We start from the raw sequence: 14547 nt of genomic DNA, 5'->3' as shown, positions 1-14547 counted from the left end.
CTTCTCATTAAATGTCTCTCGAAATGCTTCCCAAGTCAAGGGTTTATTTTTTAGGGCTAGTACTCCTTTGCCATCTGCCACCAATGCTCAGCTTCACCTTCCAACATAAAGACTGCTAAGGTGACTTTCTTATCATCTGGACATTCTATCACTTCAAATATTTTTTCCAATTGAATAATCCATCCCTTAGCTTCTAGTGGATCAACAGCACCCTTAAAGGAATGTGGATTAATTTCTTCAATTATTCTATACTACACCCACCATTTCCTGCAACTGGCTGCCTCGGTGAATTGTTATTCTCCATTTGATGCTGCATAAGGGGAACCATAGTTTCCAAAGCTCTATGAATTCCTTCCATGCTAACTCCAGCCACACGAGGTCTTGACATCGTAGTTGTTTGTATAAACAATAAGTACACTTAGAGTATTCTCTCTCAGGTTTCCTAGGAATCCTAAATCTATTACTCTGATACTAAAATTGGTACACCCCATGTTCACTAACACTCTTGAGGTGCGACAGGCCATTTCTATACTGTCTATATATAGAACAAATTTAAAATTCCTACTTGTATATTTGTATTGCATCAAATAATGTAATTTTAATCTGTACAAAGTTGGCTCACAATTGGTATTAACATGAAGGCTAGATATTTTTCCATTTCTAAGAGTTTGTACAAAGTCTACTCATAACAAATATTAACAGGAAAGTCCATACAAAAGTTTTCCAACTGTACAAAGTACATTTTCAACTTATGTCAACATGAAGATTTTACAATTATGATAGAACCAAAAGTTACAAAAATATTTGATCTTGATTATTATTTCTCCCAAGCTACTCCTGCTGTATGATAAGACTATCAATACTCTGAAATGATTCATAATAGTTTGATGAGCTTGACTACTCAATAAGTGATCATTATGGTCCTAAAAATAATCATAGTTGGAAGATATAAATGTTTTTTAAAGAATGTATATTAAAAAAAACCTGAAGAGGAACTTCGAGCAAAAACATTTATAAAATAACAATTGTACTTTCAGAAATGCACCATTAAACATAATCCAAATGATGGAAATGTATATCAACATTTTAAAAGAAATGCATCATTCAAAAGATTTCACAAAATACCATATTGGTGTCCCGAGTAGGTCACCTATATACCCCACCAGCGTTCTGGATGAGTCCAAATAATCCCAACAGGTCCAATCATACCTCACCGGCATACCGGATGAGTCCAAACAATCCCTACCGACATAACCAGATAGGTCCAAACAATCCCTGCGAGTCCGATCATATCTCACCGGCGTCCTAGATGAGTCCAAATATCCCACCAGTGTCCTGGATGGAACCAAAATAATACCTGCAAGTCCAATCATACCTCACCAGCGTACCGGATGAGTCCAAATACCCCACCAACGTCCTGGATGGGTCCAAATATACTTAAATTATCTCTTAATTTCTTTTAACCTCAGAAAGAATCAACATCATATATGCAAAGTATCATTGAAATCATTAATAGAAATTCGCTTGAAACAAGTTAAACAATCACTTTCATTAAAATATCAATAAGTAACTAGTCAAATATTTTTGCAATAATTATTAAAGGTAGCAGTTCTAAAGGACATTCTTAAATCTAACATGACAACCGTCTAGTATCAATAGAAGAACCCTTATGAGAATCCAAAAATTAATTACGGAATTATCACAATTTATGGAATAGCTAATTCGCAAATAATCATTTCATAGGAAATACTACAATCAAGTGCAGAAATATCAGTTTTTCAAATAATGAGACAGTCATTTGCACATGAATTTTACAATGTTTAAATATTCAAAAATAGTAGAATCTTTACTAATTTTTTAGCTTCAAATTTCATAGTCAGTAATTGAAATTGATTTCAGAGCCATCACGGAGATTTCTTATACCCAAATTACTTTCTAGACGAGGATATGTTGGGAGGTTTTACTTTGTTTTCATAAAGCCAAGACCCTATGGAAACACAATCCTTTTATCTACTTCCAAGGTGGAAGTTTTCAAATTTTTTAAAGAAAAATTTATATAAGGTTGACGCTCTAAATAGCACCTCAAAATACATCGAAAAATATTTTGTGATGTTGGAAAACCATCTAATTAATCATCTTGACATGGCGATATATGTATATGGCGGAAAAAAATAGTTTTAAGTCTCGAAAACAGTACATTTTACAATATATTATCTAGACAGTACAATTTCAAGATTTTCATACGTTTATAAATCTACTTGATTTGAAGTATTTTAACGTTTAAAATTTTTTTATATAGATAAATATAAATTACTGGACTATCCTAAAAAATTTCGTCACCAAAATTACATCTTACAACAAAGTTTGGAGTCTTCCCCTATACCCATATTCCTCTCGAGGTAAAATACCCATTCTATTGCATATAAGTCTTATTATCATTTTCTTTGATAGAGAGAGAGCAACTGAAATATGGAGAAGAACAAGAAGCAGGAGTCATTTTATTATTATCAGCATTATTGTTAGGAGATAAAAGAGAGGCCCACATGGCTTTATTTTTAAATATCCATGCACCAAAGCCAAGACAAGTGCACTTGTACTTATTTATGGCAATAGATCTTGCAGTATTTTTCAGATGTATAACAATTTCCATTAATGGAACACCACCAACAGGGGTAATTCGAAGCCGGATAGCAACCTTCCCTAGAGCTCAGCACCACGTTTTCTTCAGCACCATTATTCATCGCTTCTGGGCCCTGCACCGTCTTTACTTCAACACCATTGTTCATCTCTTCCAGGCCTCGTGACCAACCCACCTTCACCTCTGCCAAGACAAAAACGAGAATGTTATAATAAACTTTCTCCCCCAAAAGAGAAAAAAAACTAAGACTCATTTTTCACTTAGGACCCATTGAGAACTAGGGGCATTTCTTTCTCTTTTTTTTTCCTCTTGCTCTAGTACAATTCATAATGATATTTAATGACATTACTATTACTCTGTAACACGGACACACGAATCTATGGTCTTTTGGCCGGTTCAAGGACATGATGCTCTTATGTCACACTTTAGAAGCCAAGAAACTTTATCTTAACATACGTGAAATCACTCTCTCGTTATTTAAATGGTGTATAAACCTGTCATATTTACAAAACAAAAAAAAATACCCAAAAAAAGACTAACAAGACAAACAATGAATAGAACAGAGAGAGGAAAGCGAAACTGAGCCATGTTTTCTTAAGGCTTGTTAGAGCATAAAAGAGGGCCTGCGGTTTTGTGTGGAGCTTGAGGGAGTTTGTATTGATATTTATAGTGATAGGAATTTCATTAATACTCACCACGGAAATAAAGGAGGCACAAACAAGATGTTCAATAAAATTGTCATGAACAAAGCCTTGCGCGTTTCTCCTTCTACAAGCATAGAAATGAACCATTACAATTTTAGATATTGTACGACTGTGATGAGTCCGCCCTAAACACCTCTTCAAAATTAAAAAGCAAGCTTGTTTTTTTTTTTTTAACGAAAGTTAAAAATAATAATAATAATAATTTGTCACCGCCTCTCTTCTCTACACAACCCATCACCGCCTCTCATTCTCTCTCTCTACAACTATCCCACCGTCCATCACTATTCCACATCACTCCACCAATAAAAAAAAGGCACGCACAAATATTACCATGCATATGGTTTACTTTGTGGTGAAGAAATATAGATGGTGGAAGACCATCAAGAATCAAGTAGTATGGCGGTACCAGACACCTATAAAAAGGGGCGACAATAATCCGAAAATTCATCCAAAAAAGGGTCTCTCGAGGAAATATGTAAAAGAAAGTCAAAAGAAGGTTATGGTCCTTAATGATCATTATATTTGTTTGTTATCAAAATCATTTGTATTGTATCAATGAAATAGTGAAATATCTTTGAGTCTCTCTTCTTCACCCCTATTATATTTCTTTACTATTTTCTGATCAAATTATTACATCAACGCTTCCATAAATTTTCGACATTTGGTATCAAAGTCAGATTTGTGCTTGCTAAAAGACCCTTTTACCTATAGCATCAACCTCGGCTATGAATTATACCCAAAATCTAATACCCATCCTAGATGGAGAAGATTAGGATTCATGGAGTCTCCAAATGAAGACTATCTTTATCTCCCAACATCTATGGGATATTGTTGAAGAAGGTTATGCAGTAGCAGAAGATGCAGTAGCATTTGATTCGTGGTCGCAGGCAAAGCAAAATGAATTCATGGAAAATAAAAAGAGAGATGTAAAAGCCCTTCTCTTCATCCAGCAAGCTGTAAGTAAATACATCTTTCTTAGAATAAAAATTGTTTCAAAATCAAAAGAGGTTTGGTTAAATTTTTTATCTCAATTTTTATGTTCATTTTCATAAATAAATAAAAGTGTGTTGGACCACCCGAGTTACTCGGACTCGGCCAGGTAACTTGCTTCGGCCAAAGTCTAAGTACCTTGGCTGAGTCGATTTTTTTAACATTGGTTGTAAATAAGCACTTCACCAACTAATCACTTCAGCAACTGAACACTAACGAGACTCTTTTTTTTTTTTAATGTTATGCTCTAAAAACATCGTTTATTCCAACAAAAGAGCCTAAAACTTCTTGCGGCAGGAGAATGAGATCATGCAATTTTGGAAATGTTCTTTATCTTTTTATTATGTGAGATTGTGAACTTCTGCTATAAGAATTATGATGCATAGTTGATATGCTCTTGTTGAATTCAGCATTGGTACTTGATATATTAGTAGGATATTTACTAGGATTTTGATTGGTCGTTTAGAATCTTAAAATATGAAATATGACTAGTTTGAGTTCGGTTGAAAAAAAACAAATTGAGATTTGATTTGGGCTTTTTATAATGGGGGCCTTCAAGAACGAACACTTAATTTTCTTTTAATCTAGTTTGGATTCAATGTTGAATGCATCCCTTGGTTTTATCTTAGTTATAAACTTTTTATAGGCAACTAAAAGACCCAAGGCATTATTAAATTTCAAACAAAAATGGAAATAAGAGACTTTTTTTTAGGAGAAATGTGTTTTCTAAATTACTTTGGTCACGTTTCTTTCACGAGACCCGGACCGAGTTTGGACTCGGCGATTAGATGGTAGTTTACCTGGTGGAGTAAACAAACAATATGCTCCTGTAGAAGCATCAAATCCCCTTGCGTCCTCAAAGTGGGTGTCCCCAGAGATTGGACCTATTTGCTTTGTCCACCTATTTTTATTTATTAATGGAAACAAGACCCTTTTGGGGGAGGATACCTTTTGGGAATATAAAGGGCCGTAACCCGTGGCGGGTCCCTCCTAAGCATGGAGCATACACATGCACTATAACCTATTTTTTAAGAAAAAGTATCTAATGAGATCATTTACATTTTAGTATAAGGTTACCACAATTAATCTTGATCATTAGATGTGAAATTGGGCACCTGCATTTATTTTACTGATCAAGCTCAAAGTTCAAAATAATTTTTTTCAAATTTTGTGATCAAGTTTAAAAGAAATTTTTTCGAATCTTGTGATACCCAAACTATCAAATTGCATATCGGATAGCTGTAAGTAGTTGCGACCTCTATGTACTTAAAGTAAAGGATCTCATTGTATACATTCCTATTTTTTAAAATAAATTTTTTTTACTCTATATTGGTTAGAAATAGAGAGAGAGAAAGAAAGCCCATAGTCCGGCCATTACACGAGAGAGAGTGATCTGTGGCTAGGCTGGACTAGGCTTGGGCACATAGATCCACATGGGCACATTTTGGAGGATGGATATCTAAGGGGTGATATGGGCACATTTTGGAGGATGGATATGTAAGGGGTGACATGAGAGGCGTAAAAAGAATGGAACGTGGTTCAATAATTCATGTTCTAGCATAATGGAAATAAAAATGGTTTATATAAGATTGCAACCTTATATTATTATAGAAGTAAAGCGTACCACAAAAATCTAAGAAAAATGAGTTTATAGAAGTTGGAAAGATCTCAAAATATATGGATATTAAGATAAAAAAGAATTTCAAGTCTTTAAGATTTTCAAGTGTTTATAGATTTGTTCCATTACACTATTTTTTAGATTTTAAATTTCATTGTTAGGGTTGAACATGGATTCTCAAGTCATCATAAGATTTCCGACACCTTAGCTACAAATTTTAGTAAAATTTAGACGTGTGCCTTATTTGTATAGTATAAGGTCCCTTGACGAGACCACCCCCTCTCTTTCTCAAACGGTGGACTTATACAAATCTTATCCATTAGAAAAAGGTCAAAAGATTTTCCACTCCTGCTGAGTATTTTAAAGATTTGTTCTTTTAAGTAAAACCCTATTTAGGAGCACTACGACGTATTAAAATTTTGCAAATTAACCTCCTCAATCTAGTAACCAACTTAAAAAAAAACACAAAATTAAATTCGGAAGTGTTTCAAAAATACCGTCCTTATTCCGAATAAAGATTGTCTAATTTTTAGATAATCACATCTAAGAATTTATGAACTCATAATCCGAAAAAAAACATTCATTTTTTTTTTTAATAATTTAGTGGGGATTGAAATTTTTGTTTGAGTATAATTAGAAGGTGATGGTAAAATTAAAGAAATACAGTAGCAACGGTCATGTATTTACAAGAGGGAGGGGATATACAGCGTGCTCCCACAGGAGCATGATATATGCAGCATCGAAAAGATTCCATAAATGGCATAAATTACTATGGGCACGTCATGCCATCCATACACAAGCCGTGTATGGTTCAGGTCCAAATTTAGAAATCCAGCCCATTAAAATAAAACAGAGAAGATATGAGAGCAAGAGAGAAAAAACACCCCACAATTTAAAAAAGGGAAATATGATAAACAGCTCACAATAATCAGAGAGGGAATATAGCCATATTCCATACACATTAATCTATGATGCCATAGAGAATATATACATACACATTTATGCATGATGCCATAAAATAAAATAAAAAAACAAAAAACCATTTAAAAAACTTATTAATTTTAGATATTTACCATTACTACTTATGGCAATTCTGTATACAATTTGATTTATCCAGGAAGCAATCGTTAGTAATGTTGCACCACCAAAAGCAGCCACCTACATTAGGAAGACATAGAGACAGCTTCATCTCTTCACCAAGAACTTTAACAGCGCTTCTCTCTCCATCAATGGCTCTTGACCAGCCCAACTTCACCTCTGTCAAACCAAAAGGCCCAAAACATATCGCTTTTACTCTCTTTTCACTTTTTCTCTGCTTCAACTGGTGTGGTGGTGTATTTTAATGAGAATTTTAAAATTAAATTAAAAGATAATAGTAAAAAATCATATCACTTGTTCTCTTTCTCTATTCGCTGACAGAACCCCAAAAGGAGAACAAGTTTGAAGAATAACTCAATACTGTCATCTTTTTCCCTTTTTTTTCTTTAAGGACATTTATCAAAAAAAACACAACTCATTTATCCACTATTTGACATTATACTCATTTTAAACTATTGCAACTAGTGTGGTGGTGTAATTTAATGAGAATTTCAAAATTAAATCAAAAGGTGTAGTACTAAAATGTTAGACAGGTGATAAATTTGGTGTATTTTGATGAATTTCACATACAAAAAGAAAGTTGATTTTTCAGGTCGTCCTTTGTATTCTCCTACAATATGCTGAAATTACTTGAGCAATTTTAAGGGAAAAAAAATAAGGACAATTTTTGTTTGGTTTGTATATGAGCAAAATAAATATTTTGTTTCCTGAAGGAAAACTATGTTGAATATTAAGCCATATATGTCTCAATGAATTTCATATCTAACAAATTGAAAAGCAACACACTAATCCAAATCCTACTGTTATATATGAGCTTTTGAGTAGTTTAAGTTGGATACATCAAAATAGAGATACATATATTAATCATGATAAAAGAAATAAGGGAAACAACGTGCACAAAGTACCTGGAGAAAAAGCGAGAAGACCAACAATCAACGAAAGGTTGAGAGGAAACCGAAAAGGAGACATGGTTTTCTAGGGTTTCTTACAAGATTAAGAGAGAAATTGAGGTTTTACATGGCTCAAACCAAAAGGTTTGATATATATTAGATCCCCTTCTAAGATTAGTAAGTTAACAAACAGCCTGCTAAAATTAGCAGGTTAACCCAAAAACATTAGCAAGTTACCAAACATAAGAAGTTTTTTTTCCATGTTAGTAAAGTAAAAGAATAGCAAGTTATAAAAAGTAAGAGATTTGCAATTTATATAAAGTAGAATATGGATGAAGAAAAGATTAGGAAATTATAAAAAATAGGGAAAATTAATAATCCCAATCCCCTTGCTAAGATTAGGAAGGGAAGGAGGGAATTACATAAATCCATTTGACTCAACTTTCTTTATAACCTCCCCCCGAATAATTTTTCTGATCACAATTTTTACCGTAAAACTAACTTTTATAGCAAAGATTTCCCTAAATAAAAAAGAAAGTCAAAGTTTGGAAGATGAATATACCCTTGTATATACATAAATGAGTCACATCCTCGTCAAAGCTCAATCATGAAAGACGATCCGACACATATTACTGTTGAACCGGAATCCGTATCACATTAACTACCGGACCGCATGCAACTTATGCGAAACCAATGCATCATAGTGTCAGATCGAAAAAATATACTGTTGAACCGCTTTAGGAATTGCCGGACTATAGGCCTTGCAAGAAACATTGTCGGACCGTACGACAAATATGCCGGACCGTATGGCCCATGTTGCTTGGCCACATTTACAAGTGCCGGATCGATGATATTCAATGACCAAGGGGAGGGCATTTTGGTCCAAAGAACTATAGTTTTTTTACTTTGGGGTATTTGCTATAAAAATTTCTTTTGGGGTAAAAATTGTGATAAAAACATTGGTTGGGGGAAATTGTCTAAAAATCTCAATTTGGAGAGTATCTGTAATTTTACCTCTCCTTTTCTACTACTCCCCAAGATAACAAGTTATTGTTTTAGACCAAAATGCCCCCATTAGACCCCTATTTACTTCATTCTTTTTTATTTCCAAACCAAAAAATGAGTCTATTTCGGCACAATACTGACACAAAAAAAGTGTCGGACCAGTCTGGCCCATTGATTTCATAGTGTCGGATCAACACTAGGGAAATGTGGGTATAAGGAGGGGAAAAGGATACTTTGGTCATAATTTTATTGATTTTTTGACAAGTACAGTGCGAAAAAAATAATATTGAGGTTTTTTCAGAAACAGTTTTCGGGGGGAGGGGATTTTTTAAAAAGTCGAGTGAAAAATAATTTTGGAGAAAGCTCGGTAATTAATTGAACATATATTTTTGTCTCCTTCTAAAAAGGGGTATGACAGGCATGCAATGGACGTGTCAGATTTTATTTTCAAATGCGCATTTTCCTTCAATAACTTGTCTAATATATTCATTAACAACCAAAAAAAGGAAAAAAAATTTCCTAAAATTTGCTCTTGTCGATATTTAAATTTAACAGGTCAACCAAAGTCCATGATAAGTGTCGCGCCATTCAATTTGTTTTAATCCAAAAAGAAGTGAATAAAATTGTAGTGCTACGCCATTAATTTTGATTTAATCCAAAAAGGAGTGATAAAAATTGTAGTACTAAAAAACCTGACCATTAAAATTTCAGTCACTCAAAAGATGAGGAATATTATGGTTTTTGCTCAAAAAACACTATTAAATTAATGGACACACACATCTATAACAGGGTAGAACTACTCGGCTGGCCGAGCCAAGTAGCCAAGCACAAGTCCGGTATATATTACAAAAAAAAAAAAAATACAATTAATAAAAAATATATCAACTGGTAGGATCGATGTATAAAATTTAGAAAAAGCTTATGAAAGAGCATATACATTCAATTTGGATGAGTTCTTATTGTCAAATGTCCTATTTTTGTATTTTATTTTTTAGATTATTCTAAAATGTTTCTAGCAGTGAATTAATTTTTTCTAAATTTAGGTTTTTTATAGTTTTTTTTTTTTCGGCTTATTTGGATCCTTATGTTAGTCTTTAGCTTTTTTTATTGGCTTATTTTCATCCTTATGTTAATCTTCAGTATTTTTTTTTTCTTTTTTTTCTTTTTTTTTGTTTTTAAGTATTACATTTTCATTTTAATTTGTAGCATTTATTTGTTTTTTGATTTTGATTTTAAGGCCTTTCTTGGCCCTATATGCTACTTGGCCAAGTCCACTCAAACTTGGCCGTTTTATTCAGCTCGGGTTAGGGGCGAATCCAAGGCCCGATCGCCCGAGTCAACTAAATAATATTTTTGGGTGAATAAGTCAAGTAAACAATATTGATCGATTATGCGCGAGGCTTAAAATAGCAGTTAGCTATATAGCAAGGCATCTATATTTGAGATTAGTGAATATATAAGCGAGACTTGATTAATGAATATATAAGAGAGAATAAATAGGAAGCTGACTTTTTATGTGCAACTCACCTCGCCTTTCCAACACGCTTATAGAGACGCTAATACTGATTCCTTGTCCAAGCCCTTCCCTTCATGAATTCCCTGATGTAGGACTTTTGTTTCTTTTGTTTAGTTACGAATAAAATGTAGCTTGCACTACTCAATAAAAAACAATAAAGTTTAATAAAATTTCTTTTAAATTTTGAGTTTGGTCAATAAAAAAAATGCAGCCACCCAATTTCGGTCAAGATTAATTTGTAAACACCTTGTATCAAAGGTGCATATTTTTCCTTGTGGGTGAATAAATTTAACTAGTTATCAAATAAAAGTGCTTAATTATAGTTCAGCAGTTGATTCCATTGGGTGAGATGAAATTGAAGGATAATGCTGAGGCGAGATGCATGATATCAACTGGTAAGCTCACAAGCCGAAGCCCGAATCGTAACTTGAGAGATAATCTTCGAATAATAATTAACTGATTAACGAAGTAGTACATGGTGAATTGGGCACATAAGTGGGACACAGCCCACCAAAATTATTTATTGACGATGCTTAAGTTAAAAGAGTTCCTGGGAGGGGGGGCATTGGTGCTGGCATTCTTCTCTGCTATGGAAGCATAACTCAAGGTGGCTGCACCACGAATGGCAACGACCAACGCGAAAGCAATACAGCTCCTTCTCATCTCCCACCCCTTCAACACCATTACCATTACCATTACCATTTATCCCTCGAGACCACCCTAACTTCACCTCTGCAAACCCAAAACCACGCATCAATCCCTCTCTCTCAATGCATTTTTATTTTTTCTTTCTAAGCAATGTGAATGTGAAAACGGCACATATGCCACTATATTTGAGTTTTCTAGGAATTATGGTTTTTTATAATATCGAAGCACCCTATAAATTTTTAAGTATCATAGCGGTCGAATGTATAGAACATCGGGCCCATACATCGGACCGCCTCATAAAAGAGAATCGATTGCATCCTAGGATGGTCCAGAGTTGCCAATTGGACCACCCCAGAAATGGGGCAATCTGATAGTTTATCCTTCATATCACCTCACAAATGCCAAAAACAAAAAAAAAAACAGTTCAATGTTTGCAACATAAAACTGAAGGAAAATCAAGAAAAATTAAAGGGCAAGCTTTCTATACTTCCTCTATTGTATAAAACTTATATACTTCCTTCTAATCGACCATCCATTCTTAATGGACGATTGAGATGGCCCCACTCACAATGTCACGCCTCTACACTATTTTATTTTTAATTTTTTCATAAAATATTTTATTACCAAATTTGGGAGTCAACTTCTTTTCACCTATAAAAAATATGAAAACAATATTCCCAATAAACTAAATTGATCAAAACGCCCCCTGAATATTTCAAGAGAATTTTGGTTGCTTTATTTTATTTTAAATATGAGTAATGATACTATGAGACCCTCCCGCACCTATGTGAGTAGCACCCCAAAGGATCACCACTAAATTTCTACACAAATCTTTAGAAAAGTTATTAATAAACCCATTCACCCAAATCCCACACCCATGTGATAACTTTTTTAGATATTTGTGTCAAAATTTAATGGTGATCCTTTCGGGTTCTACTCACATGGGTGTGGGAGGGTCTCATAGTGTCATTACTCTTTAAATATTATTCATATATTATTTAGGTGCTCCCCATTGTGATGACAGCACGTACCAAATTTCATATTCGTGTATATATATATATATATATATATATATATATATATATATATATGATGCGTCAGATCTAGAACAAACGGTCAGTGGTCCACTTGATCTAAATTGGACGGCTGGATGGTAGAAAGTATATAATGGGAAGTATAAAAACCTTTCTCAAAAGGGTGCAGTTGGCATACGGATGCATCCGTAGGTGTAGAGGTAAGGTGTAACTTCAAAATTTATCATGGTATATAATTTTGATGTAAAATGCTGTTAAGATTCTCTAAAAATTTATTTTTTTATCTAATTATAAAATTTTAAATTTCAAAAATGGTTAAAATCAAGTAGATCTATAAACATATGAAAATCTTGAAAATGGACGGTGCTGATAATATGTTGTAAAATGCACTATTTCTGATATTTAAAATCTTTTTATTTTTAATGGTCATACATCTCGATGTCGAGATAATCAATCAAAGGGTTTTCAACAATAAATCTATATTTTTCGATGGATTTTTGATGCGCATCCATAGCTCTACATTATAAGGTTGCATCCTTATATAAACTTTTTCTTTCTCAAAATTAAAACACAAAGAAAAAGACCTTTCCATAAAAATTTCTGAAAATATAGACCAAATGGTAATTTTATAAATCTAACCTGTTACAGTTGACCGCCATTGGTGACCCTATAGCGGCCAACCTAAACTAGAGATCACAAAATCCTTGCCCTAAGACGTTTAAGTTAGATAACGTACCAGGGGAAAGAGCAGCAACCACAATAAAAACAATCAGCAAAATAGACACAGGAGAGCGAATGGCAGCCATGGCTTAAGTTCCTTCAAGAAAGAGAGAAGGGAGAGAGAGCAAAAAACAGAGAGAGTGGTTGTAAACAATGGTTCTTGAAGGATTTCTTATAATGGTTAAAATGAATACGTACCTCTTTTTCGGGCAACTTACATCGACAAAAATGGTATATGTCCCTCTTACCAAAAATAGGTTGGAGATGAATATCTTGAGAGGGAATCTCGGTGCTCACGCCCCACGCATGCAACTTATGCTGCAATTTATATAAAGTAGAATACGGATGAAGAAAAGATTAGGAAATTATAAGAAATAGGGAAAATTAATAATCCGAATCCTCATGCTAAGATTAGGGAGGGAAAGGGGGAATTACATAAACCCATTTGACTCAACTTTCTTTATAACCTCCTCCCAATTAATTTTTTTTATCACAACTTTTATTACAAAACTAATTTTTATAGCAAAGATTTCCCTAAATAAAAAAGAAAGTCAAAGTTTGGAAGATGAAAATACCCTTGTATATACATAAATGAGTCACATTCTCGTCGAAGCTCAATCATGAAAGACGATCCGACACATATTACTGTTGAACCGAAATCCATACCACATTAACTGCCGGACCGCATGCAACTTATGCGGAACCAATGCATCATAGTGTCAGATCGAAAAAATATACTGTTGAACCGCTTTAGGAATTGCCTGACTATAGGCCTTGCAAGAAACATTGTCGGACCGTACGACAAATATGCCGGACCGTATGGCCCATGTTGCTTGGCCACATTTACAAGTGCCGGATCGATGATATTCAATGACCAAGGGGAGGGCATTTTGGTCCAAAGAACTATAGGTTTTTTACTTTGGGGTATTTGCTATAAAAATTTCTTTTGGGGTAAAAATTGTGATAAAAACATTGGTTGGGGGAAATTGTCTAAAAAGCCCAATTTAGAGAGTATCTGTAATTTTACCTCTCCTTTTCTACTACTCCCCAAGATAACAAGTTATTGTTTTGGACCAAAATGCCCCCATTAGACCCCTATTTACTTTATTCTTTTTTATTTCCAAACCAAAAAATGAGTCTATTTCGGCACAATACTGACACAAAAAATGTGTCGGACCAGTCTGGCCCATTGATTTCATAGTGTCGGATCAACACTAGGGAAATGTGGGTATAAGGCGGGGAGAAGGATACTTTGGTCATAATTTTATTGATTTTTTGACAAGTACAGTGCGAAAAAAATAATATTGAGGTTTTTTCAGAAAACGTTTTGGGGGGGAGGGGATTTTTTAAAAAGTCGAGTGAAAAATAATTTTGGAGAAAACTCGGTAATTAATTGAACATATATTTTTGTCTCCTTCTAAAAAGGGGTATGACAGGCATGCAATGGACGTGTCAGATTTTATTTTCAAATGCGCATTTTCCTTCAATAACTTGCCTAATATATTCATTAACATCCAAAAAAAGAAAAAATAATTTCCTAAAATTTGCTCGTCCATATTTAAATTTAACAGGTCAACCAAAGTCCATGATAAGTGTCGCGCCATTCAATTTGTTTTAATCCAAAAAGAAGTGAATAAAATTGTAGTGCTACGCCATTAATTTTGATTTAATCCAAAAAGAAGTGAT

The 14547-nt window shown here is 33.9% G+C and overlaps 3 long non-coding RNA genes across 3 annotated transcripts; all 3 read right to left on the bottom strand.

The window, feature by feature from the left end:
* Positions 1–630: 630 nt before the first annotated feature.
* Positions 631–1419, bottom strand: LOC148779304 (uncharacterized). Its single transcript, XR_016048387.1, has 2 exons — positions 1126–1419; positions 631–864 (listed from the first exon to the last, which is right to left on the bottom strand). It is a non-coding gene; the product is annotated as an uncharacterized LOC148779304 (long non-coding RNA).
* Positions 1420–2478: 1059 nt separating this feature from the next.
* On the bottom strand, positions 2479–3286 carry LOC110008250 (uncharacterized). Its single transcript, XR_002282985.2, has 2 exons — positions 3219–3286; positions 2479–2821 (listed from the first exon to the last, which is right to left on the bottom strand). It is a non-coding gene; the product is annotated as an uncharacterized LOC110008250 (long non-coding RNA).
* Positions 3287–10886: 7600 nt separating this feature from the next.
* Positions 10887–13009, bottom strand: LOC148779303 (uncharacterized). The gene is made up of 2 exons (XR_016048386.1): positions 12878–13009; positions 10887–11191 (listed from the first exon to the last, which is right to left on the bottom strand). It is a non-coding gene; the product is annotated as an uncharacterized LOC148779303 (long non-coding RNA).
* Between the last annotated feature and the right edge of the window lie 1538 nt (positions 13010–14547).

This window comes from Amborella trichopoda, chromosome 13 (genome assembly GCF_054954075.1).
Source record: "Amborella trichopoda isolate Santa Cruz 75 chromosome 13, AtrichopodaSantaCruz75HAP2 v2.0, whole genome shotgun sequence".
NCBI classification, from domain to species: domain Eukaryota; kingdom Viridiplantae; phylum Streptophyta; class Magnoliopsida; order Amborellales; family Amborellaceae; genus Amborella; species Amborella trichopoda.
The sequence above is the reverse complement of the archived record's forward strand: the minus strand, read 5'-3'. Positions and strand labels throughout refer to the sequence as shown.